The sequence below is a fragment of the Ammospiza caudacuta genome, chromosome 1 (genome assembly GCF_027887145.1).
Source record: "Ammospiza caudacuta isolate bAmmCau1 chromosome 1, bAmmCau1.pri, whole genome shotgun sequence".
Classification (NCBI taxonomy): Eukaryota; Metazoa; Chordata; class Aves; order Passeriformes; family Passerellidae; genus Ammospiza; species Ammospiza caudacuta.
In genome coordinates this window covers 71137741-71165266 of record NC_080593.1, presented here as the reverse complement: position 1 = coordinate 71165266, position 27526 = coordinate 71137741, and the positions used below count along the sequence as shown (strand labels likewise).

The 27526-nt window shown below is 42.2% G+C and overlaps 1 long non-coding RNA gene across 1 annotated transcript; it reads left to right on the top strand.

The window, feature by feature from the left end:
* The first annotated feature begins 8125 nt into the window (after positions 1-8125).
* On the top strand, positions 8126-9801 carry LOC131567956 (uncharacterized). The gene is made up of 3 exons (XR_009275684.1): positions 8126-8207; positions 8752-8852; positions 9633-9801. It is a non-coding gene; the product is annotated as an uncharacterized LOC131567956 (long non-coding RNA).
* The last annotated feature ends 17725 nt before the right edge of the window (positions 9802-27526 follow it).

The following is a 27526-nucleotide window of genomic DNA, read 5'->3' as shown; positions in this document are numbered from 1 at the left end:
GCTCTCATGTCATCCCTGCCGATAACGCCAGCCATGCCTGCTTCTTGCCACGAAAATAAATTCCCAAGCTGACAGGCGGAGAGGGGCGGCCCCAGCCGGGTCCCGCTCCTCCTCGCAGCCAGGCTGGGTTTGAACATCCCTCATCACTCCAGAAGTGAAAACTCTCGCCTCGGATTTGTCCCAGGGCAGAGCAATATCCTCTGCTTATAAAGAGCTGCTATGCCTTTTAAACACGAGGCTGACATCACACATACATTATATATATGTTCGTCTTTATTAAAACTTTGAGAGAAGTTTTTATAGTTTGGACCGAAGGGAGAGGAAGGGTGAGATTTGTTGGGAGGGATGGTGCTGGTTATGTGGACCTGAATAAACCTCTTGTCCTGGGTCTGGGCAGTGAGCAGGGAGCCCGGGGCTCCCTCTGCCATGGCCAAAGGGGGAACCTGGATGCCAGGCACCCCGGGCAGTGCATGGGCACAGGCTGCTTCTTCCCCGAGGTCTCTCAAGGGCAGCTTGGCACCGACTCTGGCTTCTTCTTCCTTCCCTGGAAGGAAGAAACACTTGTGGCTGCTTGGGTGTGAAAAACCATTTGAATGGCACCAGAGAAGAGCAGAAAAATGTCCAAGCTGATGCAGTCGTGAAGACATTTTACTATTCCTCTTCTGCAAACCCTAACAGCCTTTAAAGCTGCATGTGACATGCAAAGCAATGGATCTTTTCCAGCACTAGATATAGTTAAATTCCCTTCTCTTCCTTGTCTTCAGTCTTCAGAAAAACAAAAAGGCAAATAAGAATAGGATAAAATGGATTTGAGGGACAATTTTTCTTTAGCCTTTATTTCCTTTCCCTTGTCCTCATTCTTCTTCATGAAAAGAAAAGAAATGAAAAGAAAATACTTTCATCTTCCCACCCTGGTTGAAGGACCTCAGGATGGAGGGATAGCTCCTGTGGTTAGAATCTGGCTCCATCTCCAGCTGTCACCCCAGAAATACAGTGTCATGCATTATAGATGTGAGGAGAGCTAATTAATGCTCTGGGAGTTTACAGATTGCTGGATTTCATCACAGAGATCCATGCCATGTCCAAGGAAATAGGTTCCATACTCACTGTATTCAGGAGTCCTTGTTGTGTGTCTCCTTGTTGTGTGTCCAGCCCCAGGACAATGCAGCCACGGTGTGCAGTGGGAATTGACAGATGCCCTTGTTGCACAAGTTACACAGTGAGAGAAATTGTGTGGAGTGCCTGATTCAGGCTGCACATGAATGCAGAAATATGTCCTGTTCCCCCTTTTCCAGAGGCTGGAACAGCGTACATCTTAATGGGATAGAGGCTTAATTTCCTGCACTCTGAGAAGACATTAGCTAAAGTGTCTTATGGCTAACCATGCATCTGATTGCTTCAACAGATCAGACAAACTGGCTTGGAGGCTCTGAAGACATCTAAGAGAGAGCCAAGAAATAAGTGGAACAACAGCCGTGAAGAGGATGAGAGGTAGAGATTCCCCCCAGGGAAGGCAGCTCTGCTGCTTCTCATGGTACTGAGGATAGAAAGTCCTGTATTTATTCAAATTCAGCTATTCAAATCCTGCTTAATTTTAATTAGGCTTCCCCCCCCCCCCCTTCTACTACTAACCCTTCTACTCTTTTTGTTCTCATAAAAGAGACAGAAAGAAAAGGAAAAAAAATCCCATGGGCCTTAATAGAGCAGGAGCATTTCTATTTAACAGAAAACATCACATCTTTCACTTTCCAAATTGAATCTTATTACCGACTCATTCCAAGAAACACCAGACCCAAGAGGAAAAGGACATGGCCTTTTTTCCCAGCTAGAAGAATGCTAGCAGAGCAACTGATTGGGAGATGAATCTGTTGCCAAAGTTGTCCTGCCAGTAACTAATTTATTCTCCAAAGCATAACTTATTCCAGCTCTTGAAATCTGCAGTGTGGATCCAAGGGGAAATTGCCTCACAGAAGGTAGCAGGTTCAAGTCTCTGAGCTCCACACAGAAAAATGAATCTGGTGCTGAGGGTGAAGATATGTAATTTTCTTTAAAAAATTGAGCACTTGTAGCACTCTGGCACATTCATCTCACCAGGATGTCTGGATGTAGAAATAACTGGCAGTGATATCTGTGCACATCCAGATCATATCTCAATGGTTGTCTGCCTTTCCAAATCATCAGTAATTTTATTTTAAAGTTATTTCTTCCCAGAGGCTGGACCTAGCCCTGCAAAGTGGTACATTCCCAGCTGAGAGTTGGGAGCAACAGGACTGTCATCAATTACTTAACTCCTAAATGGAAAACCATAAAAGATTTTTTTATACATTGGTATAAACACACGTTTGCACATACACACAACTTTTACCTTTGTATCTTTACATAGGCATACATATAGCATGTACCTAAAGCATTTGCATAAACTCACCAGCAAGTGCAGTCCAGACAGGCTGTGTATTAAAGGAACAATTATCCATGTACAATTCATGTATCCATGTACAATTATCTTTCTTTCTATGATGTTAACCTCAGCTGTGGCTCAATCAATTCCCAACACAACTACTGAGTAATGTCAGATTGACCAACACAGAGGTGAAATCTTAGCCATCCTATTTTGCAAATGGTATTTATGCATGAGATAAATCTGATATCACTGCACTTGTCTGGAGACATTGGTGATCTCTGATGCAGGTGAATAAGATGTGGCAGCATAAGTATTCTTCATGTAAGTGACTTGGTGATGCCTTTGGTTTACAGGATTGGAGGGATGTGATAGAAGTTTGCCTGGTTTGTGCCTTGATCCCTTCTCCATGCACACTGTTGCCTTTTGGGCCTTGCGTGTTTTGATGGCACGGAGGGATTCTCAGACCTGGAGGACTATTGTTAACTAGACACTCATTTTCTGTGGCCATCTGAGTGGATCAGTAAGTACCTTGAATCACTGACAAATTGTCTGCTGCCCCTGGGTAGATCTGGCAAAGAAGGAAGCCCAGCAGCAGAAGGAGGGAGGAGAATTGAAAGATTGATACAAGAGTGAACTCACCAAAATGGCTGTGGAAAGCAAGGAAAGGTGTAAAAGCTTAGGTGACTAAAAAAGCCAATGATAAAACTAAACCTCAGTTCCAAAACCAGAGCAATATTGATGGACAGGATAATAGGATTGTTTCCTATCCCATTGGCCTTGATTTTCCACTCACTTCCACTGCAATAAACAAGGACTAATTCAGATAAGTTAATGAAACTGTGATAGTGCTAGTCTGGTATACAGAGCTTATTGAAGCCAATAGAAATTTTACTGTGAACATGAGTAAAAGCAGGGGGAAAAAAAAAGCAGGCTTACAGCTTTCCTCCATTTTGCATGTTTTTGTACAGCAGAATTAATCAGCAGTAATATCTCAGTACGACTGGAACAATGCAGGCACACTGTAAAAAAGTGGAAGTGGTGGGGTTATTTTTGGGCTCCTGCCATTGGGTGCAGTCCATTTCTGAGGCTGTGAGCTGGTCCCCCATGCAACCACCATGAGAGGGTGTTCAATTGGCCTTGCTGTCAGGAGTTGGGGTGGAGTTTGAAGTAGCTGACAAGTGCATTAGAAAAAATAAATATAACTGGAATGCTTGGGAAGTTACCTCATCCAGAGCTAGAAAATAATTTGGACTGCTGTGAGAAGGAATATTTGAAAAAAGATTATTCAGTAGGAAAATGCTTGGATTGGCTATTAATCCCCAGTGCTAAGCATATTTTTCTATATTTTTGCAATTATATTATTGCCAGCTACTGTGGGACAATTGACAAATAACATCTGGTCACAAAGCCTGTTCAGGGTGACGGAAAAATCACTACAGCAGCAATTAAAATGCTTAGAGCCAAAGAATAAAACAGCATGCAGCAATCAAGTGAAACAGAGCACACTCCACAGTCAACAGTTTTTCTCCCTCAGTTTTAAACACAGCACTGCCAGTCCTGGTTGTTACAAGCACAGACTCACTGCTTTCTCAAGTGGTTCCTGCAGACTCTCCTGACACATTAAACTAACCAGGGCTTTTGCATCAAATTCTGCTTGATCCTAGATGGGACTTCATGCATCCACAGTTGTTCTGTGAAGAAATACATATTTCAACTAATGCTTCAGTCTCTTTTTGATAAAATACCCTTAGATTTAGAAAGCTGAAAACGTTTTTGTTCCTTTCTGTATTTTATTCTTTGCTGTCCCTCTTTTCTTGATTAGTTTCCTCTTTTTTTTTCTTTTTTTTTTTTTTTTTAAGTCTGAATGGGGAGTGAAAAGAGGGCAGTGAAAAAGTGAAAATTGCTTTCAGTTTGTCTTATTTCTGAATACCTTATGAATATGCTTAATTTATAATTTAGCAGATAACTTTGGCATAAAAATAAATATCTCACTATTACCCCTGTACATATATATAATTCTGTATGTGGCACATATGAAGAAACATTAGTGGATGTTTACAACTCAAGCCATATGATTTTTTCAGTTTACAGGAACAGTTTAAAAGATCTGTTCAATAGCTGAGGTGTATACATCAGTAGAATGATTACCTTTAAACTTTTGAAACAATATTTCAGCAACAATTTCCTTGTCTACAACTTTACAAGGCTGTAAATAGCCCCTGTGTGCATAATGAATTCTGACATCATAGGCCAGGGTTCTTATACACAGCAGGTTTTCCAGAACTTTTATGAGCAAGTTACACCTTAAGGCAAAACTAAACCCCCCAACTTCTATTATAAATGTTACAATAAAATGTTCCTTTGAGTTTTCCTAGAGCTCAATGTTCCGTCTTTCTTCCCGTTCCAAGTCATTCTTTCTGTGCCGTGCCCGGATTCGATACATGAAAAATGTGTTTTGCTGCAGACATATTGGATATTAGGTATGGTTACAAGGTGTTTTTTATGGCTAGGCTTGCAGGACCAATGTAACAAGGTGATAAAGAACAAAATCTCTTGCTCTTACAATACTGTACTCAAGGCTGTTGCTATTCCTACATGAACCACGTGCGGTGATTTTATTTATCCAAGTGCTGGGCATAACAAACCTCCAGTATGTCACATGCAAGGACTGGGAGGAGAAAGAGTCAAATGATTTTTTCGAAAGATTGAATAGAGACAGGCTTACAATGAAACTATTCTGTGTAGCCTGTGTTTCTCTTCACCCGGTGCTGTGGTGAGCCCACCTAACAGTGCTGCTCGAGGTCCCTTTGTATTCCACCACAAAACTGATGAAGCTGTAAAGGTCTTTCTCCTCAGTTTTCCCACAGTAAGTCCAAGCTTTAGAAAAACAAACAAATTAAACTGGATATATAAACCAGATATTAAACTGATACATGCAATCTCCTTTTAATCACTAGAGTCATTCCCAGCAGCTAAAAGTGACCCTGGTTAGAGAAAATAAAGAAAAATCCCTTCTGTCCTCTGCATTGTCACTGGACAAGCCACTTCCATGTACATTTCTGAGCAGTAGACTAGCTAAAGGGTGGGGACAGTTGAATTAGCCAAGAAAGCACTTCAAAAGATGTAAGCAGGCATCATTCCTAGGTGAAAAATGGAAATGGTAGTGCATCCTCACTGTGTAACGCCCCTTCCCAGCCCTTCCTGTACAGAAAGGATTTCATGACAGTGTGACCAACACCTGACTGTGCACAGGAAAAAGAAACCTAGGCAAGGTGAACTGAAGGTATTTATACAATCAGCTGCTTACTGAATGTGTGCTGCTGTCAATGGCCATGCAAACAACCCCCATTCCTGCTTTTGACCCTACTTTCCCCTTCACTTTCAATTCTGCGTCTGCACTTGCATTTCTGGTATCCTCTGGTATGAATGACCAAAATCCACACTGAAACTATATATCTAAGGCAGAAGAGCTTGATTTGCCCACTCCCTCTGTGCCTTCAGGTTGAAAAGCTGTGTACAGTGTGGAGCTACTTTTTCTTTGGATTCCATTTCACCCTGGTTTGTGGAAAAGCAGAGTTGTCAGGTAAGAGGATCAAGGCAAGTGGAGGCAGCACCACTTAGCTGGTGCTGCTAGGGCACAAAAATTCACTTCAAATCTCTGTCAGGAAACAGTTTTTTTAGAAATGTGATACTCTTCTCCTTTTACAGACTCATCAGACGAACATCAAAATGATGACAGAGTTTTCCTTGGCCCATTTCCTATGGCAGCAAAGCATCTTCCCAGCGCTGCCCCTCCGCCTCCCCGGCGCACTGTAAGTTTCATTGTTGCTGAAGTAGGTTATCTAGAGGTCAGTAGGCCAACAGGGTGTTTGGATTTCCTAAGATTGTGCCTGTCCTTAAACGTGGCAAATGGGATTGTTCACCCACCACGGGGTGAGCCAGGACCGCACACCAAAAGCCGCGTTCAATGGTGCTATTCCTGCTTCCCTGCTCCCTGCCCCCTCCCTGCAGGTATTCGGCTTTCCGTGGGGGGGCTCATTAAGGTTCATAAAACACAGTAAAGGACCTGGCTGGAGACACTTTTAATTCTACAGGTCCACCATGTGGGATATGCAATAAAAAAAATTGCATAGCTGGAAAGAGATGTCCTCAATAAAAGGCTTAATTGAAAGCAGCCCTGATGGTCAAAGTGGTATCAAGAGGAAGGAACTACCATGACACTAAGGTTTCAATTTGTTGCCTCTGACACTGATTTCCTGTATGGCTTTGAGCAGCAAGGCACTTAATTTCTTCAGACCTCTCTTTCCCACCCATAAAACAGGGATAAGAAGATTGCTTTTATTTTATTGCATTTTATCTTACCTATTTGGACTGTGAGTCCTTCAGCACAGAACCTGTCTAGCCTGCTAACAGTATCCATGTGGCTGTTTAAGGTGCCAGCATTACACTGTCTAAAGACAGACAATATCTCTGTTCTCTTCTGCTATTTTGGTGTTCAAGAGGGTTTTATTATGAAGTGCAGGAGTGAGTGTTACATTCTGCTCTTCTTCCTAGACCAGTAAAAAAGCCCCTTTGGAAGAACTCACTTGAATTATTGAGGGCTCTTTTGGGGCTTCATTAAGAACTACATTAACACTATTTATCCCAATGTACTTCCACTGAGATAATTTCACTGTCTTCACAGGTATTTTACCTTCTGTTTTTTCTCAATAAAAATATACCTGTAAAAGAGCAATCCAATTAATATTCTAAACTGGAAACTTTCCACTAATGTCAACAGCTTTGGATTGAGTATAAGAAACAAGGAAGAACCTCCAATAATAATTTTTTTACTTCTAAAGTAGTGGTAATCATAAAAAAGTCCTGGTTCTGTTTGAAATGAGTGACATGTCTATGGCTTTTTGCTTTTCCTAAACACAATATTCAAACTCAATCTTAACTTTAGCTGCTGTTCACTGAAAATACAGCATAACACGAACACTTACTACTCCTGCTACATTTTCTTGCCCATTTATGTCATGTAGAAAATGTTAGAAATCACGCATTACTTTGCTTACAGATTGACACTCAAACATTACTGTTAAAAAGGCCTTAAGTGCATAGTGAAATTTTGGCCAGAAGAAGACAGTTTTGGAGAGGCTGAAAAATCACACAGATTTTGAAGACATCTATGTCTACCCTAAGGGCACAGAAAGTTAAGGAGCTATTACTGGAATATTGAAACATATATAATAAACTGAACTTATGAGGTTCACGTCATTCTGTCTTTTTGTCATGGCTTCATATTGTTTCACTCCTTCTGTGCATGCCTGGCACCCATCCTGGAAACCACCACTGGGGTGAGCATCAAGCAGTGTGAGGGATCCATCTACACTCAGGAAAAGTAGCCAAAATGACAAAGTAGAAGCCATTCCAATAGATAATGCCCATCACATCAATTCCAGTTGTGCCTGCATCAGACAGCTGCAGGAGAGACACTGTCCTCTAGGAGTTGCACTAGGGGACAGGGGCCCTAACATCCATCCCAAATCCACTCTTGTACAGATGTGAGAGACCACGTGAAGGGTGATGACCACCACCTGCCTGCTGTTCTGAGGGAATATAGGGCCAGGCTGAATACATGCAAATGCTCTGAGCCTGAGCAGCACAGTTCTTTTCAATATACTGCTGATTAAGGCAACCATAAAAGTGAGGGTGGCCTGCAGGCTGTGTTAGTGGTCACAACTGGGTATTCTCTGTGGTTTGTAAATGGGGAAGTTGCTGTAGTGCAATGTGCTATGTGTTTTTTTAGACCAACCAAAATCTGGTGAGTAGCTGTAGTGTGAGTTGTTCCAATCCCCTTTGGGTAACCTGGGGGAGACAGAAGAAAAGGAGTTGTCATCTTTAGCAGAAAGTGATCCAATGTATGCTTGAGCCTTTTTGTTGTTTGGCTTTTGTAACACGTGACCTTGTTCTTGGTATCTTTGAAGGTAAAGGTGTGTGATTCTTTATTGATATGGTGTTAATTAGAAGTCATTGAGGCATAGGGTCTGCATAAGACAAGCTGTAATTCTGTATGTGAGCCTGTGAAAGACTTTTTCTAGAAGAAAAGGCAGAAGATGACATGAGTGCAATGTCAGCAATATTGAGAGATGAGAACTCATTGGTGGTCAGAGAGGTTGTTGATGATCAGTGGCAGGCTTCAGAAGGGTACAGAAATGGTCTTTGGACTGCTTGCCCTGTTGTTCTGTGCAGTAGGAAGTACTTAAGTTGGAGACATGATGGGAAGATGACTTGCGATAGTGTTTCTCTGTTGTATTGCACTAAGGTGTCTTGCATTTCTCTGACTGCTTTTTGTTATGTCAGTGCAGAGGAGCCCCAGCCAGGTGTGACCCTACCCAAATGGGAAACAATTTTGGGGCTTGGGAGAGCCACAGCTCCTGTCCTCATAAGTAAAGTCAGGCAGGAACAGGTAAGTGCCAGAGGGGAGTGTGGGGATGAGCAAAGGTGCCAGATAGAGTCTCTGTGTCTGCTGATCATGAACTTCGTGTGCTCTGAGAAAGAAGAAATAAAATATGATGTCCAGTTAGTTAAGCAGGGAGAAAACATTTATTGACAGAAGACAGAACTAGGTTTCAAAAGATTATTGGCAAGAGTCCACAGCTAAATGAGTATCCTGACACCTGTTGAAGATAGAATGGTGAGTCTTATAAACGTTATCCCAGAAACAGAACTGAGAATAATAGGGCAGTGAACTGAGCACTTGGGATCTCTCTACACTAATGCTAATGGTATGGCAATTAAAAAAAATGTCCTAAGCACAGACATTTAGACCACAGCCAAAAATAAGTTATAACAGGTATTGTAGAAACTTGGGAGATGGATTTTACAACTGCTACATCAGAATAAATTGCCAGAGAAGGGAGACAGGGGAATGAAGAGGAGAGATTGTAGTACATGCCAAGAATTTTAGACTTTCTCCAGAGAAGAAGAGATGAGTACCTAGTTTACTGGATGCTTCTTGGAAATAGAAGTAAAGATCCATAAGCCTTTTGAGGTCACAAAACTGAATGGAGGCATTAGAGCAGAATATGGTTTGAGTAACTATTAGAAGGATTTAAAAGGCAGGTCATGGAAGAGTTTTAATAAAAAATATAGCAGGACAAAACTAATCAAAATTTTGTGCTGAGAACATTAACTGTAGGAATGTGGAGAAAGTAGTAAAAGATGTTATTTCTGGCTCTTATTTAAGAAGTTGACAGAGGATCTGAAGTTCTGAGGTAATTTAAGTGAAGAGGATCATCTGAAATATCTTGAAAATGGTGGTGGTAAAGCACCTGAGCTCCAAGGAGAGAAATATGTTAAAGCAATGGAAGGGGACAATAGACTTGAAAAAAGCTGCCCTCACCATGCTGCCTACTGGGACTTTAACAGGGTATCTGGCTGCTAAATCAAAGAAAGTAATGAGTGTTGGCTGATTTGGTCCCCACTTGTGTGTTCCTTCTCAGTCCCAAGTCTCTATTTCCCTCTTATGCTCCCAGTTCCGTGTAAAATTACATTTATTGCTCATCATCTTGAGGTTTATGGAGTTTCCCATGCACATAAACATCTGTGGATAAATACAGAATTCTACAAATAACCTTCATCAAGTCCTTCAATTATTGAGAAGTGTGGGGGTTGGGGGGGGAGAGGGAAGGAAAGGTAAATAATTATTTCCTTCTAGTTATGAACACAGCCTGAATAATTTATTTTTTGTCTACTCAATACATACATAGCCCGTTGAAGTGACTTCAGAAGATCCTCTGGTCTGTCACTGCCAGTGTGCTGTCCTCAGGGAGTGGAGAACAGGGGAGTATCCAGGTGTGTCCTGGTGTTATCTTAAAACACACCTGCAGGCTGCAGTGTTGCCTTGATTATCTGCTCACCTCCACGGAGGCTCTGCTTTGTTTTTATTCTTAATGGTGTACTAATCACCAGCTGTAGAAACTGGAGTCAAGAGAAAGCCAGCAAACTGGCTCCAAACTAAGACAATGCTGGTTAGACGTTTTAAATGGTGTTGCTCAGGCTAACTGGGGAGAAAGAATACTGTGGGTGTTTCATCAGTTCTAATGGTAATGTATCTATTCCTACCGAGCTGATCTAAGAGACACAAGGTTTGTAAGGGTTGCTGATGTTCCTGCTGAAAGCTAAACCCATCTTGGCTTAGAAAGTGCCTTTTCCTACAAGTACCTACAAATTCCCTCATATTGAAGGATGTTTAGCTTTGTGTCCAAGAAGTAATATCAAATTCTGTCTTATCTTTTTTCTTTGGAAAGCATATGCTTCAAGAATAGAATGAGAGCCAAATATTCCTACAGAATATTTGGCCCATCCTCTCCTTTTGTAAGGGTGGATGATAGAAAAGGGAAAGTTTTGAATCTGAGATTTTTCAGCCTGTGTAGAAAAGGGTTAGTGTGTCCAGGGCTTGTTGCTGAAGAACATGGAAGACTGAATACCTTGGGAAAAGAAAATTGACCCAATTATCATTTGGATAGTGGGAAGAGAGGAATCTCCTCATCACTGGGGGTTGTGTAGGTGTGAAGTTTTTTGCTCTGATCCTTGACTGCAAAGTGACTTCGCCTAGTGCATGGCACAGGTATCACACTTGCTGGATCAGATTTGGACATCACAGAAACAGAAAATGGGGCATCTCCAGTGCCTATAGAGAGCTGAGCTCTCTAGAGGCAAGTCCTTGGTAGATTCAGTCTCTCTGCAGACATAAGTCAAGACATGCAGACCAGCACCTCCTTGTGCTACAGGTCTCTGCTCTGCTGAGTGAGAATCAAAAGGATTTAGAAATGGAATTTGGATGCTTTGGTGGGGTCCTTGGCTGCAAGGGTCAGCACCATGAATTCTTCTATCTAGAAAACAATTAACAACAAGAAATTGTGCCCCACTGAGAGGTACCCGCTGTTGTGTTGACCTGATTAAATTACCAGACTGTGTCCATGAAAAGGAAGAATGTATGTTGGAGCACTGTGCAGCTCTTGGTTGATGCCAAGCTTAGGCTTGTAAATTACACTGAGAGAGCTGTGGGCTAAAGGAGAAGTTATGAATCTGGAGAGACCAAGGGTGTTCTGTTGGTCCTGAGTGGTGTCACTGTCAGATGGTGATCTGGGGATGTGAATGTTGCAAATGAGTTAGAGGCACAGAAACCAAGTCCCTGGTTAGTCTGCCCATGTGGGCTGTCCTGCTCAGTTGCAAGGAGACTCCTCTGGGAGTTATTAAACTTTTTCTTTTTTTCTATAACAAAAAAGGCGTCTAGATCCTGCAGGCCTCATTTAATGGCAATTAAGTTTTTAGGAAAATTTAGCAATTAACAAAACTGACCTTGTCTACATTCACCCCAATATTCAAGACTCTGTAGATTTCTGTTCCCCCACTCACTTGTTGACTCTGGGTTAGTTATGTTTAACTGCTACAGAGCAGCACTTCCACAGCAAGGTATTTTTGAGCCTGATCCTGCAGATTGTTAACCATCAAGTAAATTCAAAGTCTTAGTTTTGATTTTATGCAGAAGTCTTATGTTTTCTAGGTCAATATATATGACTGTATGTGAGAGAATGTTTTTTTTTTTTTTTTTCCTCATAGTATTTCCCCACTAAGTTGTGTACTCCCCACAGCCCTTAACAAGCCTGGAGGAAGGGAACAAGTAGAGTCCTCACCTGCAGCTTTACAGATAAATTGTCCCACTAGAGTGTCCACTCCTGTCCAAAAGGGCTTCCTGATGTATAGAGATAGACTTACAGCTGAGGACTCCATTTCCATGCTGCACATGTAATTTTCCTGTTATAACAGTACAGCTGGTCACGTATTTTGCATTTTTCTTGACCTTAAACTGCCTAGGAATAGGTATATCCACTTGTATCTCAACAGCTTCAGATGCTTCTTGCTAGGATTGTCTGTACAGGTCAGAACATTCCCTGAAATGAAATACCTAGAAAGTATTCAAACCTATATTTAGGAATATGAATTGATGGCCTGCTTTTTTTTTCTTTTTTTTTTTTTTTTTCCCTCCCCTGGAAGGATGTAAAACAGATGCTACCACCACCAAAATCAGTGACAACTCTGATTTCTCAGCTCCAACAGGAACATATGTCCACTTTCCAGTTTGAGTCCTTTAGTTCCACAGAAGCAAAAAAGGGAACAACATAGAAAATACTCAATGCCTGATTCAAAGCATGTTGAAATGTGTGCAAATCACTATCATGGGCTTTGGATCAGGTCCTAAGTAAACTAATTCTTGGATTGTCACCTTTGGCCATAATGACCCTTTGTTTTGCCTTTTTAATGATAAATGATTATGTTATAAAAAGCCTTATGTAATTTCTGGCATGGTTAGGCATCATAAGAAAGGTGTGTAATCTTAGAAATGCTCTAGCTAGTTTCTTGGGTTGTGTAACAAATAATTATGGAATCTCGCAGAGTCTTGCTTCATTATTATACAGCTTCAGGCTCTTACCCCCAGTGGCTTTACATGCTTGTTAATATTTAAGCTATCTTGTAGCTTGGGTAATTTGTAAGGAGTTTTTTTTGTTGTTGTGACTGAAGCTAGTATTAAGCAAAAGTAGTTGTTGGAGGAAAGGGGGAAAGACGTGATGGATGATTTGTTCTTCTGAAAATCCTTTTCCTTGTTTTAATACCTTTTGGCTCATTCAGAGATACAAATATGAACTAGAAAGCTCTTCCAAAACCTTCCTTGTGTGCTTCTCTAGCTAATCAGGAATACATAGCACTGTACTTCTCAGCAGGTTGGGCAATGGTGAGCACTTAGTTTTGATATAAAGAATACTTTGGTATAAAATACAGATCACTCTCAAAGATGGTGGTTTTGCCCACTAAGACTAAAGCTCTAGACAAATACTATTAAAACAGAGGAGGTTTTCTGACTGCAGAAAGTATCCAGACTCCTAGAAAGGACAGACAGAATTTGGTCAACCTTTGCTGTGAAAAAGGTGGACAAGATAGCTCTTGTCTCTGATTTTGCCCATCTTGCTTAACCATGAGCTCTTTCTTTGACAGCTCTAGTCAAAACCCAAGAACTTTCTAGTTACTTATTCAAGACATCTGTGGTCTATCTTCAGGGTCAGAAGAACAGATCAAAACCAGAAACCTTTTGTGGAGAATTGGAGTTGGTCTTTGGCAGGCCAGAGCTTCTGCTCATATATGTGGTAGACAAGGTTTCAAGAATGGAATGTGCAACCATGAAAGATCCTGGTATGGATGGAATGGTGGGGGATTGCCTGGAGGGATTTCAAACTTGACTTATTGTTAACCTCACTCTCTCCCACCAGCTTTTGTGGTCTTCACAGGGACCTGAGGACAGCACGTGCTGCATGCTCTGCATGCTGCTTGCTCAAAGGGACAGAGCTGGACAGCCCAATAGTGATGGCATAGACAGGTCCAATCCTCCCTACCAAAGCTGATGTCTGGCTTTTTGAAAGAGAGCAATTTTAATGGGGAAAAAAAAAAAAGAGCTTCAGGTAGGCTCTGAAACAACATTTACCACACAGGAGTGCTGCTTTGATTTTCCTAATGGGAAATAAAAGTTCAGACTGAGCTGCAATTGGAGAAAACAATAGCAACCAGTAAAGGTATTTTGTTCATGATTTTCAGCTCACTTGTGTTTGCATGAAATGGGTCCTTGGTATATTCAGCTCTCAAATCCTGTCTGTGGTTGGAGGCCTCCCAGCCCTGAAGCTTTTGCCAACCACCTCTACTTCTACAAGCAAGGTACAGTAAAGAATCACAGAAGTTCAAGACTGGAAGAGACCTATAAGATCATCAAGTCCAGTCGATGTTCTAACTGTTCAACTAGATCATGGCAGCAAGTGCCACATCCAGTCTTTTTTTGAATTCTTCAAGGGATGACGACTCCACCACCTCACTGGGTAAATGATTCCAGTATCTGACCACTCTTTCTGTGAAATATTTCCTTCTTAATTCTAACTTACATCTCGCTTGACGCAGCTTGAGACTGTGTCCTCTTGTTCTATCTGTTGTCGCCCGGAGAAAGAGGCCGACCCCCAGCTCACCACAGCCACCCTTCAGGAAGTTGTAGAGAGTGATGAGGTCGCCCCTTAGTCTCCTTTTCTCCAGGCTGAACAACCCCAGCTCCCTCAGTCGCTCTTCGTATGGCTTGTGTTCCAAGCCCCTTATTAGTCTCGTTGCCCTCCTCTGGACACGCTCAAGTAACTCGATGTCCCTCCTAAAGTGAGGGGCCCAGAACTGGATACAGTACTCCAGGTGAGGCCTCACCAGTGCCGAGTACAGGGGAAGAATGACCTCCCTGCTCCTGCTGGCCACTCCATTCCTGATACTGGCCAGGATGGCATTGGCCCTCTTGGCTACCTGGGCACACTGCTGGCTCATATTTAATCGACTGTCAACCAGCACCCCCAGGTCCCTTTCCACCTGGGCACTATTCAGCCATTCTGTCCCCAGCTTATATCGGTGCAGGGGGTTATTATGGCCGAAGTGCAGTACTTGGCACTTGGACTTATTGAAGTTCATCCCGTTTGATTCTGCCCATGCGTCTAACTGTTCCAAGTCTCTCTGGAGAGCCCTACACCCCTCTAGCAGATCTACACTCTTTCCCAATTTAGTGTCATCAGCGAATTTACTAATAAAAGACTCTAAGCCCTCATCCATATCGTCAATAAAAATATTGAACAGAACTGGCCCCAACACAGACCCCTGAGGGACACCACTGGTGACTGGTTGCCAGCTGGATGTGATACCATTCACCACCACTCTCTGGGCCCGGCCATCCAGCCAGTTCTGAACCCAGCAAAGGGTATTCCTATCCAAACCACGGCCAGCGAGTTTGTCTAGGAGTATGCTATGGGAAACAGTGTCGAAGGCCTTGCTGAAATCCAGAAAAACAACATCTACAGCCTTCCCTGCGTCCACTAGCCGGGTTACCTGATCATAAAAGGTTATCAGGTTAGTCAGACATGATCTACCCCTCCTAAATCCGTGCTGGCTGGGTCTGATACCCTGGCCGTCCTGCAAATTTTGCATGATGGCACGTAATATAAACTGTTCCATTATTTTGCCAGGTGTAGAGGTCAGGCTGACTGGTCTATAATTGCCAGGATCTTCCTTTGCACCCTTTTTGTGAATGGGTATCACATTGGCCAGCTTCCAGTCATCCGGAACCTCACCAGTAATCCATGACTGTTGGTAAATGATAGAGAGTGGCTTTGCAATCTCGTTTTCCAGGTAGAATAAGGTTCACATGTATAATCAGGATGAGGGATAAATTTATCAAGACTCTTCAACATATTTCTTGTAAGGGGATTTCATGCAAGTGTGAAGTTAGGAGTGAAGAGCTTTGGGCAATGGTTGCAAATTTCTCCCAGATGGCAGCTACAGTTGATCGTGCGGCCTGTTATCAGGAGACACTTTTGTAATAAAATAGCAACATGTCCTTCTTCACATGACAGAAATCTGAAATTGAGCTGAAAAATTTGAGTTGGGCTCAAAAAGTGACAGGACTGATTTGATAAAAAAGGTTTTTCAGGGCTATTAAGCACAAAAGTCCTGTTTTGATTTAGGAATACCCTAATCTTCCTAGAGTTAGGAAATGCATGGGACTATATTTACCTCCTGTTGACCATTCCCTAAGCTACAGAGAATAGGTGTACTGGAGATAGGATCTTGGACTAACCAAAGTTCTTCTTTGATATAGGACTGGCAGAGTTTTGGACATATCTGAAGAGATTTTGGAATTGCACGGCTTCCTATGAAAAGATGCATAACATTTCTCCCAATCGAGCTTGGTGTTCCTCATGACATTTTCCCACCAATTACAGGTCAATTGGAAAGCTCTATACAGGTTTGTTGTAAATTTGGACTTTTAGTAAGGTATATTTCAGCTGCATGGAATGTGCTGGAGTTCTCCTGGACAGAGCTAATTCACCTGGCAGGCCATGCTGGTGGTAGCCCAGCAAGTCTGTCCACCCTGCTTGGGTCTTTCAGCATCCCATGCAGGAGCAGGCTGGGAGATGTTCCAGAACTCACAGGTTCAAGTGGAGCATGTGGGCCCCTGGGGGGATGAACAGCACCGTCACCTGTGCCACTTGTGGTGCAGGTGCATGCTGCTGTCCAGAAGGACACATTCCTTTGCTTACCCACATCAAAAGGATGGATCCCTTCTTCTCTGTAGCATGTGGGTCTTGCTCTGATTGCAGAATAAGAAACTGGCTCTGCAGGTCTTTTCTCATACAAAACCTTTATTTTTTTCATGCTCCCGTTTGCATCAGTGAAACTTGGGGATTTAAGACCTGTACTTTTTTCTAGTTTTGAGCTCTGTGTTCATAATGCAAATATGGCCATGTTTAATCCATATTTCTACTCTGTCATATTATACAGCTTTTCACCAAGACAAACTTGTTATTTCTGTGAATATATATTTATTCACTGAAATATACATTTATTTTGAATCAATATATATATTTATCTCTGCAGCCATAAAAATGTTATGCTTTCATTTTCATATAAGTGTAAAAGGTGATTTGCCAAATAATTGATGGTTTTACTTGTAGATAATATTTTGATGTCTTATTCAGGTTGTGTATTGATGGGCTCTTTGCTATTACTTTTATTGGATGATATTTAAAAAAAGATTGTTGGTTTTTTCCTCCTCATTTTGTGTGGAGCTACTAAGTAAAGCAGGTACTGAAGTAAATCAAGAAAATGAAAAGTTTTGACAGTGTTGATCAGATCTCTGAAAAAGAAACCAAAATTGAAATATGAATAATTTAAAATAAGATATTTTTTCCCTTCCTGACTGAAAATCAGATTCTGGTTTTGTTCTCACTATAACTTTATTTTAATGAAGAAAAAAAAAATTAGTTAAATATTTAGTTTTTCCTGTATGTTCAGTCTGTAGAACTAACAGAGCAAGGAAAAAGCCTTATGCAAGCAGGGCCACCAGTAAGTTCTCTACCAGTCTGTACATATAAACACCTCAGATTTCAGGTACATTTTCAGCCTGATATGGGTGATCAACACAGTATGGTTATCATGCATCAGTGCAACTCATACAGTAGTTGAGTTTACATGATAGAAAATGATGATAACATATCTATGCATTGATGGGCAGGAGGGAATCCCCAGGGCTCAGAGCTATACATGGTGATAAGAGTGTTTAGGTTGGAAGCTTATAAACCTTTAGACTTGTGACTGATATGGTGTCAGGCAGAGCTGCAGCAAGGCCTTCAGGTGACTGAGTTGTTTCCTCCTCCTTTCCCAGGCTCCTTCCAGCAGCTGCTGTGTTTGGCAGCTGATTGTCCTGAGAGGCAGCAGGGGTTGGCAGGGCTCGGACAAAGCTTCTATCTCTGCAGACATCCTGTGGGGTAGTTTTAGTTGGAACATGAATCCGTGACCCTGTGGACCTCAGGATTGTCTCCAAGGTCCTAGTTCTCATTGATTTTCCTCTTCTTTGTTAAAGAATGATGTGTCCTTGTCCAAGAGTGTGTGACTAACTCCTGCCTATCATGACTCTCCCTGAAGAATTAGTGTGTATTTTGAAGGCTTAAGTGGTTTTGTTCTGCCCATTAAGGGGATGTGCCCTTGCAAGACCTGGTCTGTCAGACATTTCAGGGCTGCTCATTGATTTCACCTCCCACTGGAGTAAAAATTCTTCTTCTATCTATGGTAAGGATGGCACTGCATGTACTTCTGGGTATGAGGTGGAATTCTCTGTCCCATGCTGAGAACCTCAGAAGAAGGGGATGCAGCCTGGCCCATGGTAAGCTCAGCACCCTGAAGTCCCTCTGGCTCCTCCCAACTCGCTGCCATAAGGTTGTGGTCATAAGGCTCTTTGAAATAAGTTGAAGATACAGGAAAGCAGTTACTATGCAAGTGATCATTCTGTTCAGCATCTAGAAATCTCAAATTTGGCTGTTATAAGGCAAGTTTAAAGAAGTGCAACAGAGAAATATGAAAATATATAATAAATGATCAGGTGAAATTTACTTTTAGGATTTCCTGGCTTCGTGCCAAAACAAGTCTCCTGCTCAAAACAGAGTTCAATGTCAGAGTTTGAGCCTTCTAATTTGAACACCTATTTGGCCTTTTAATAATGCAGGGGACACAAAAATGCCCCTTCATGCCTCTGGTTGCTCAATTTGGCTGGGGTTTCCCATTACCTTCTTTCCCAGACTATTTATAGAATAGCAATTAAGATTAATGTACAGCTGCTCACATTTAGTTCCTGGCTCAGCTGGGTTTTGAGCCACTCCCAACAAGAGCTGAGTGACTGGGATATTTAATGTCCATGAGAACTCCTGCTGAAATCAGCTGGAGCCATCTGTCATGTAGGTAGATACGTGCCTATCTTGAAAACAAATGGACCTTTTTTACTTTTTTCACCATTGTGAAATATAATTTTGAGGCTGAAGTCAAACAGAACATACTTCTGAGTCAATCTATGGAAATGTTTTCTGTTTTTCTCAGTCTATTTATGTCATTGAATGGGAAATTTATCAAATAACTAGAAGTGACTTCACTATGTGCATCCAATTCTAACCCAGCCCTTTTGAGGGGAAATATCCATACAACTCAAGTATTTTTCAATTGTTATGAAGTGATGAAATGCAGTGATGTTTTCTCTACTGCCTGCAAGCTTTTGTGGGTAGGATGTGACTGATATGAGTAGAAATTTTAGCCATGGTCTGGGGGCTGCATGTGCCACTTTGAGGAACTTACTCCAGTAATAAGTGCACGACACTCAAGTTCTTTCTGTGATGGAGATCCTGTGATACTCCTGGGCTGCACTTTGTGTAGTGGGGGCTGATAGATCCAGGCTATTGGCACAATCCCTGATCATAGGATGTTACTTGCTGGCTTTGTGTCAGGGGATATGGATGGATGGTGCCTACAAAAGCAGCCAACCAAAATAAATTGAACTCGAGCAGTGTTCAATCCTGTTTTGCAAGCAATTAAATAAGAATGAATATGATGATATGGCTTTGTCAGCCCTCATCACATCTGGGAGACCTGTAGGCTCCAGCCTGCTAAGCCAGACTGCTTGTGCTGGTAGGAAGAGCAGAACTGTGCCAAAGGGAAGGGTCCCACGGCTCAGATTATTATCTGAGCTAGATTCAAGTCTGGGTGCCTGTGACTCCTCAGAAATTGCAAAACCTCATTTCTTAAGGATACTATGACAGTGTGCAAGTCCACAAGAGCCCTGCTTTTCCACAGCAGTGTCCCTTCGATTAGAATGGATTCTGGTAAAGTAACACAACTGTCTGTGTTCCTGATAAAGCTAACTACCAGAAGTACTCAAAAAAAAAAAAAAAAGGCTTCATTTACAACAGGTTTCTATATATCCTGACACCAAGCTGGCTGAAAAGAAATTAAAGACTTTAGTTCTCCCATGTATATGCACATCTATAATACTGTGACTTTAATATTTAAAACATTCATTCTTTTCCAGAGGTTTTTATTCTCACTTGGAATAAACCTCCTAACTTCCACTGAGTCAGGGCCCTGAAAACAATTTTGCTTTTAGCTCTACAAGACAGTTTCCTTTCCACAACAACTAGTTATATTGGATGGTGCAGCAATCCTAGAGGAAGAGAAGTGTGGTCCTTTAATTTAAATAGTTCACTACACTGATATGTGCACTGAATTAAAAGGTGCTAAAATAACGGTGTACACTGGTCCATTTATAAAATTTATTTGCTTTAAGATGTTTTATTGTAGAGGCTTTTTTTAATGTAATACATAAAAATGTGAAAATAATTACTAATTGCTGATACCACACTGTATCAGCAATTAGCAATTAGACCCGAATAAAAAGGCTTTTATGGCATCTTAGAGTAAGACAGTAAACTACAGCTTTGGCTAATTAGCACATAGCCCTAGAACTATATCCCATGCTCTTCTGTTATACAGATTTACTCCTCCAACTAACAGGCCTTTGGCAGCACTGCAGTGTTCACAAACCTGTGGGTGACCTGAATGACTTCTAGCTGCTTCAGTTGTTTCCTAGTTTGAGTCATCTCTACCCTGTAGGAAACCCCAGCACAATTCCCCAACATTTAAATCAAGCTATGAAAATTTACACCTTTCACTTCTTTTCATACAGACTATCTCTTGGTCTTGAGGTTTCAGCTGGGCAAGAAACAAAATTATGTCTAACATAAATTTTCCTGATGAAAACATTAATTAAAGCTTGGGTAATATTACAGTCCTTGTTCTAGTTGTTTGTAGTGGATAGGAAGATATTATAACAAGATGGTAGTATATGTTGATTGTGTCAAGTCACCTGCTCAGAACCTCTCATCTGTGGTGCTAGAAATAATAATGCAAAGAGGATATTCTCCCTTGCATCCACTGGTAACAGTATGGGATAAGGGAAATTTATTCCCAGCAAAGAATAAAACCAATCTTCTTTGTATGGAATAAAGAAACGGGGAGCAGTATCTAGTACCTGTGAACAGGAAAATTCTAACCTGAGTTCTCCTTGGGAGCTCTGACAAGTGTTTTATCTTGTTAGCTGTGGAAGACCCAAGAATTTCCCAATTTCCTTGGGAAATGGCATGAGTAGTGCTATATGGTGATTTTGCTTTGGCCAAGGTCTCAGCAGCGACATTGCTACAGGATGAGTGGGCTTTGGTTTAGGAGCTCTGACTAGACAAAATACAGTTCACATGCTTTATTGTCCCAATTTAGGATCTGGAAGGACAGATGCTGTCTGTTAGAGACTTGGGCAAAGCTCTCTTAGCAGAGGATGCTAAGGCATGAGGAAAGTCTGTGGCAAGTTCTGTCATTTTCTGCCCAGTGTTTTGTAGACTACATTCTAGGGCAAAATTGTTTCTCTTTCCTTAAGGATAGCTTTAGATAAGAGCAAGCAAGAAAAGCGAGCAGAGGAAAGTGAAAGGGGAAGACTGTTTCTCTGACTGAGCAAGGTTGTTGAAATGTTACACTGAAGTGGTTTTTTTTTTAATGATTATTGCTGAGAAGGTTGAGTAACTGCAGTCTGTACTCTGTTGTCATGTGTGATCCTGGCTGCTTTGAACATAATTTATAACTTCTTTGAACATAATTTATAACTTCTTTGTCCTTTTTTAACCTGCTTCTTCTGGAGCTGTGGGGCATGGGAAGAGCCTGATATGACTCCAGGTATTGTGACACAGAAAACTATGCCTTTGCCATGTTCTTACAATTAGTCATAAAGAGATGATCCAGAGAAGTTCAGAGAAACACAGAAATGACTTGGGGGCTTCCTGGACTGACTTACGAGGAAAGAATTGGGAAAGTTGCTGCTGTACATCTGTAGAGTTCTGCTAAATGATTAATGGGGAATGTGATGATAACATACAACTAATTGAGGCTTGTGTAAGCCAAAGTGAGGGGAATTACTCTGGTGCTGTATGAGGATGAGTACTGAGCACTTACTACTGCATTGAAGATGGCTCTGTGAAGTACCCAGAGCAGCAGCAGTTGCTTGGTGCTGAAAGAGAACTGCATTATACTCTTGTTTCAGGAATAATACTAAAAATCTACTGCCACCTGGTTATGCAACTTAACTAGTCTCACAAAGAAAACCATATCTTTGTAGGGTTTCCTCTTCATTGTTTAGGATGCTTTAAACATAGCTACTAAATAATGCCTTGCTTCAGAAGTTATTAAAAATAGACTGAAAGAAACTGAACTGGAGGGAAAGTAACTGGGCAATTCCAAAAGATGTTCATGTCCACATTTTTTATACATTCTTATTGAAAATCTAGTGAAGCTATTTCTGTAGTAAGATCCTGTGATTTTAAACAGTAAATGCTGTGGAAGAAACTGAAATGGACAGTTTGGTGTCATAAGTCTGGTTGGAAGAACCATAGGCAATCTCTGAGGTTTAACAGAAAATTGTCTTTTCAAAAATTCAAGATTGACAACTTCTACTTGGAATGTTGAAGTTCATCTGCCTGTTTGTAACAGCTACTGAATAAAGTAATAGGCCAGGAAAATGGAGTCCCAGGTTTCTGCTGAAACACCGATATCTTTAAGACAGGTAACTTAAAAATCTACCAAATAAAAAATGAATTTAATAGAAGCAGTCTTATTGAAGAGTCCTCCCAGTAAAGTATCCTGGGATACCTCAAGGACCTACAGAGTGCCTGTAGTTAGGCCCAATTTGACTCAGGTATGTTATCCATTAACACTATTTCTCTAAAGTGGACTAAAAATACTTTAGCAATATTAAGGATAAACAAGAAGTGTACTATTTACGTGAAGGGTTACTAGCTGACTGACAGATGTTTTTGGAATTATACTCCAGTACCAAATTATGACTTAAAATAACAGCAATTCAAACACAGTTAAAATAAACCCATTGGACCCTAAACCAGCTAAATTATACTTATTAAAACATTTATGAACACATACTGCACATAAACAGGTGTTCTGTGAATAGTTATGATCAGGAAGCAACTACAGTGTAATTTGGAGAACTGAGTGTCAGCCTATTTTTCTTGTTTTTTTCCCCTCTTACATGTTTTTTCTACCTTGTACCTGGGTCCCACATTCTCTGCTCAAGACTTTGTACTGAGGACTGGAGTTGTATTGCCCCATCTTGAATATTCTATGCAATTAAGGAGGGGAAAGAACCCACAAAAACATTGCTTTTCCCCATAGCAGAGGAAGCTATTAGTGTGCCATGCTGCTTGGAAAAGCTCTGACATTTTGAAACAGGTCATAACAAAGAAAACAATAGCATGGTGCAAGAGCACAAATGTGTAATGACTGTGTTCTCTCAATCCTTCCTCATGCTCTCCCCCTCTGGCCCTGGAATGGAGGACAGAGGCCTAGTCCATCCAGATGTATGGAGGTATAACTTCCTGAAGGCAACAGCAATGTTCACCTCCTATGCAGGGCTGGAGACCATGTGAATTAGTAGCTTTCTGAAGCTGTCAATAGATAACCTGAAAAATTATCATTAATATGTTTGCATATTTAGGAGGGCTTGTGTGTTCTGTAGCCATTTGTCTGATTTTATGATAGGGTGTTTGCACTCCATAGATGTCTTCTCTGAGGCTGATTTTGAGGCTTCTGAGAGTCAATGAAGACAATTTAGTCAAAAGGAAAATGTTTCCTCTTCAGGATGTAAACAAAAGATGGAACTGTATTCACCCCATCATTAAAGAGCTACTGTAGTGCTCAGCAAAATTGCAACAAGCACTCTTGCCAAAATCACAACTTAGTGCCTTGAATTTGGCTGGAGGTGGATTTCAACTTTGTTTTTGTCTACTTCGGACTTAAAAGGCAAAAACCTGGCACAACAAAAGGACTGACTCTCTTGCCTGTTATTAAATGAAACGCCTCCCCCAGCCCAGTGAAGAGTTGTGCAAGATGTGGGCTTTGGTTAGAAGCACTACCCTTCTGTGTAGGGCTGTGCTTGTTCTCCTTGCTCTTGTGTAGGAGGTTTCACCTTGGGCTTCTTAAGGCATGGTGTGAAAAATGAAGGCCCTGTGAATCTGAGTCCTTTGTATGTGCCTTTTCTGGGGTGGAATTTCTTTTTCTAAGGGTCTTCTGTTCCTGAAACATCCAGCCCTTAAGAATCACCATTTTGAAAAATGGTTTGGGGAAAAAAAACCTGCTAATTCCCAAGACAAAATTCTATCCAATTTCTTTTTAGCATCTAGTATGATACGAAGGGCAGCACATTTTTCCTCAGAAGCCTTCTTTAAAGATCTGTGTTAAACTGAGTTTTGTAGCTAGCACTGCTGTGCTGAGCTGGCTGTTGAATAAAATTGATTTCAGTGGATTCCTTCCTGAGTAGCATTATGGATACTGATGGGATACTTATGCCATCTTATGGGTGATTTGGAAGGTAAGCTGAAAGCAAATTTAAGGCTTCATCAGATCTGGATGGTGAAAATTTGGGTTAATTAATCTGATGGGAAAATAACAACCAAAAGGCTGTCCTGCTGGCATGCCTCCACTGAGATACAAGAGTTAAACACTTTGCCTCCACTACAGAGGAGACTAGGCACAGTTTTATTGCATTATACTGCTGCATGGACTCTATGTAACATGCAAGCTGTTATCTACAGATCACTTTTGCAAGCTTATTTCTTCTAGGATTTACTGTTTGGCAGTCATGAATTCCTCAAATGCACAAAATTCTGCTTAAACATCTCCTTTACATTGATTTAGTTTTATTCCATTCAGGAGAAATTTAGGCAGTTCTGCTGCTCACCAGGCTAAAATCTGAAGATATTTAGGAAAGTGGCTAGAACTAACATTATTCAGGTAACCATTTTAATCACTATCTGCCATAGTTGGGGCAGGATATGGAGAAGCTGCCCAAAATCAAAATATTTGATGAAAATATTTTGATTGTCAGGTATGATTTTCCCCCCTGCTTTAAAGCACATTTAAACATTCAAGCCTGAAAGAAATGAATCAGTTATAGGGGGGAAATGTCTCAGGAACAAAATATATTTATTTGGAAAGCTAAATCTTTCCTCAAAAAAGTGCTTAAAACCAGAGCCTGGTTTGAATCTCGATTCACATGCACTTCTGCTCGGGCTGGTGTTCCCATTGAAGAAACTGCAGTGGAGTTGGAGCAGACAGCATGGGATATTTTCAGGTCCTCTCACACGGTGACAGACTTGTTTTGCTCCCTGTTCCTGTCAGGCTTTCTTTGCTATTGACCTGATTTTTGCCTGCGCAGTGTGTAAAAATCCCTCAAGTATCGTCACAAACGCACCCATCCAACAAACATGCTGCGGGTGATGCACACACAGGTAGGACTAAAAGGCCATGGCGCCAAAGTGTTGGCTGGCTGCTGATGTGTCAAATATCACAAGGCAAAAGGCTTTGTCTCTCTTCTGTCACCCTGATTTATTAGACGTTAAAAAAGACAAAGTACCCAGACACACAAACACCGCTGTTTTGGGAAGGTCTGTGAAACGGTTAATGCGCTTGTTCCACACAAAAATGCAAAGTGTCGGTTCTCTGATTACCTGCTGCTGGAAAGTGTTTGGACAGGTGCTGTGTTTCACCAGCCGTCTGTCAGGGCTGACAGCTCGGATTTATGGCCGCGTACCGGGGCCGGCCGTGCCCAGCGGCCGGCTCCGCTCCGAGCGGCGGGCGGCGGCTGCGGGCCGGTCCCTGGGGGCTGCGGGCCGGGGGCTGCTGCGGGTCGGTCCCTGCGGGGCTGCGGGTCGGTCCCTGAGGGGGCTGCGGGGGCTGCGGGCCGGGGGCTGCTACGGGCCGGTCCCTGAGGGGCTGCGGGCCGGTCCCTGCGGGGGCTGCGGGCCGGGTGCTGCTACGGGCCGGTCCCTGCGGCCGCTCCGCCCTCCCGCCCGCCCGGCGGGGCTGCTGCGGTGCCGCTGCCCTGGGCACAGCGGGGCCACGGCATCGGCACTGCGGCTTCTCCCTGCCGGTGCTCTCGTTCGCTCGGAAGAAATCAGCCGGCGTGCTCTGAGAAGTTGCGCGAATGGGACAATTCCCGCCCAAAGGTCAACAGGGGGAAATTCGTCTCTTGCCGCCTCTTAGGAGGATGATGCTCGAGCAGGAGGAGGCGGAGAAGACCCTCCCTACCGAAAGCCGCACAGCCCCGCCGCCGAGCGGGCTCCGGACAGCAGCCGATACCCGCCCCCTGCTCCCATCGCCCCGCACTGGGGACGCTTTAAACCCTCATTTCGAGAATCTGAGGGTATCCGAACAAGGGCTAAGAAACGACCGCGAGGACCCTGTTACTGTGCTGTTGACATACGTTTCTCGACATACCAAAAAATGGAGTTTCGTAGAAGCTGAATACAGAATAGAATACTTGTTAACAAGGGATATATGGAACTCTGTGGGCTTTTTTTCTCCTTTTCTTTTCTTTTTTTTTTTTTTTTTCTTTTTTTTCTTTTTTTTTTTTTCGTAAGTAAAAGGCTCTATGTCATCCTGCTTAAGCATACGTTTATACACAATTCACCCCTATTCACACTTAAATGCATCCGATTAAAATACACACTTGTGGCTATAACAACAAATTCCGCTTTCCATCAAGGTACTTCTAATGCACCCTGAAATATGACCTCTACAGATGGACAAAAGCAAAAGATACTAGAAGCTGCATGCTAACAGGTCATATGGACTCCTATAAAAAGAGATGGTAAAATACAAGCCAGAGGAAAGAGCAGATTATGGAAGGGTAGATTAATATTTGCTCAGAGCCTTGAAGGCAGAGTGATGTCGAAACAGTGTGTGTGTATGTGTGCGTGCGCGTGTGTACATAAAAACCAATTCCTTCAAGGGCTGGATTACTTCATACATTAGTCACTAATCTCTCACAATGTTCTGATGGATGTTATGGTCTGAGCTTAACGCACCGTGAAATCTGTTTGAGCTGTATTGAAACAAGTCGGTGTTTTCGGCCGCAGATTGTTCTGTTTAAAGCCTTCCTTTCACAACACACCTTTGCTATTCGGAATAATTTTTGCGAGTAGGGTAGAAGACAGCCGCTGAATCTCAGCGCTGAGGGAAAAAGAGGTGGGAGAGAAACCAAGGTCCGAAATGGGTGTAATTGAAAATTCTCCTTGACATCGTTTTCTTTTTAGGTAACCTGTGTTTGCAGAGGACTTGAAGGGGAAAAATCCCGCCGATTTTCATACTTTAAAAAGTATTAATTAAAACAAGCAACCGAACAAACCAGCCCCGAATGATCATTTCAGCATTTGTATAAACTCTTCGAGTTCGGGGACGACACTGATTTTAATTCAGCAGCACAGGCGGCTAGCCCCCTAACCTTTCCTTTTCCCGATTTAGCCTTTCTGAGGCTTTGCTGATCACTTCTGACAACACAAATCAGCCTTAACACAACGCCCGTCGGGAGAAGGCAACGCGTGCGAACTTTTTATTACCAACAGATCCTCCCCAGCTTTCAACCGGCTGAGGATTCGCCCGCTGTAAGTGCCACCGGGGATGTCTCCACCAGAAGTAACCGGAGCTCGGTAGTGCCAGCGACCTTCCTGAAGCGAGTTTTCCTCGGACCGAGAGATGACAACAGGATTACATGTCGCCTGCTGTCCTTCGTGGAAAAAATAACAAAAAAACCCGCCAAAAACAAACAAACAAGCAAACAAAAAACCCCAAACCAAACCA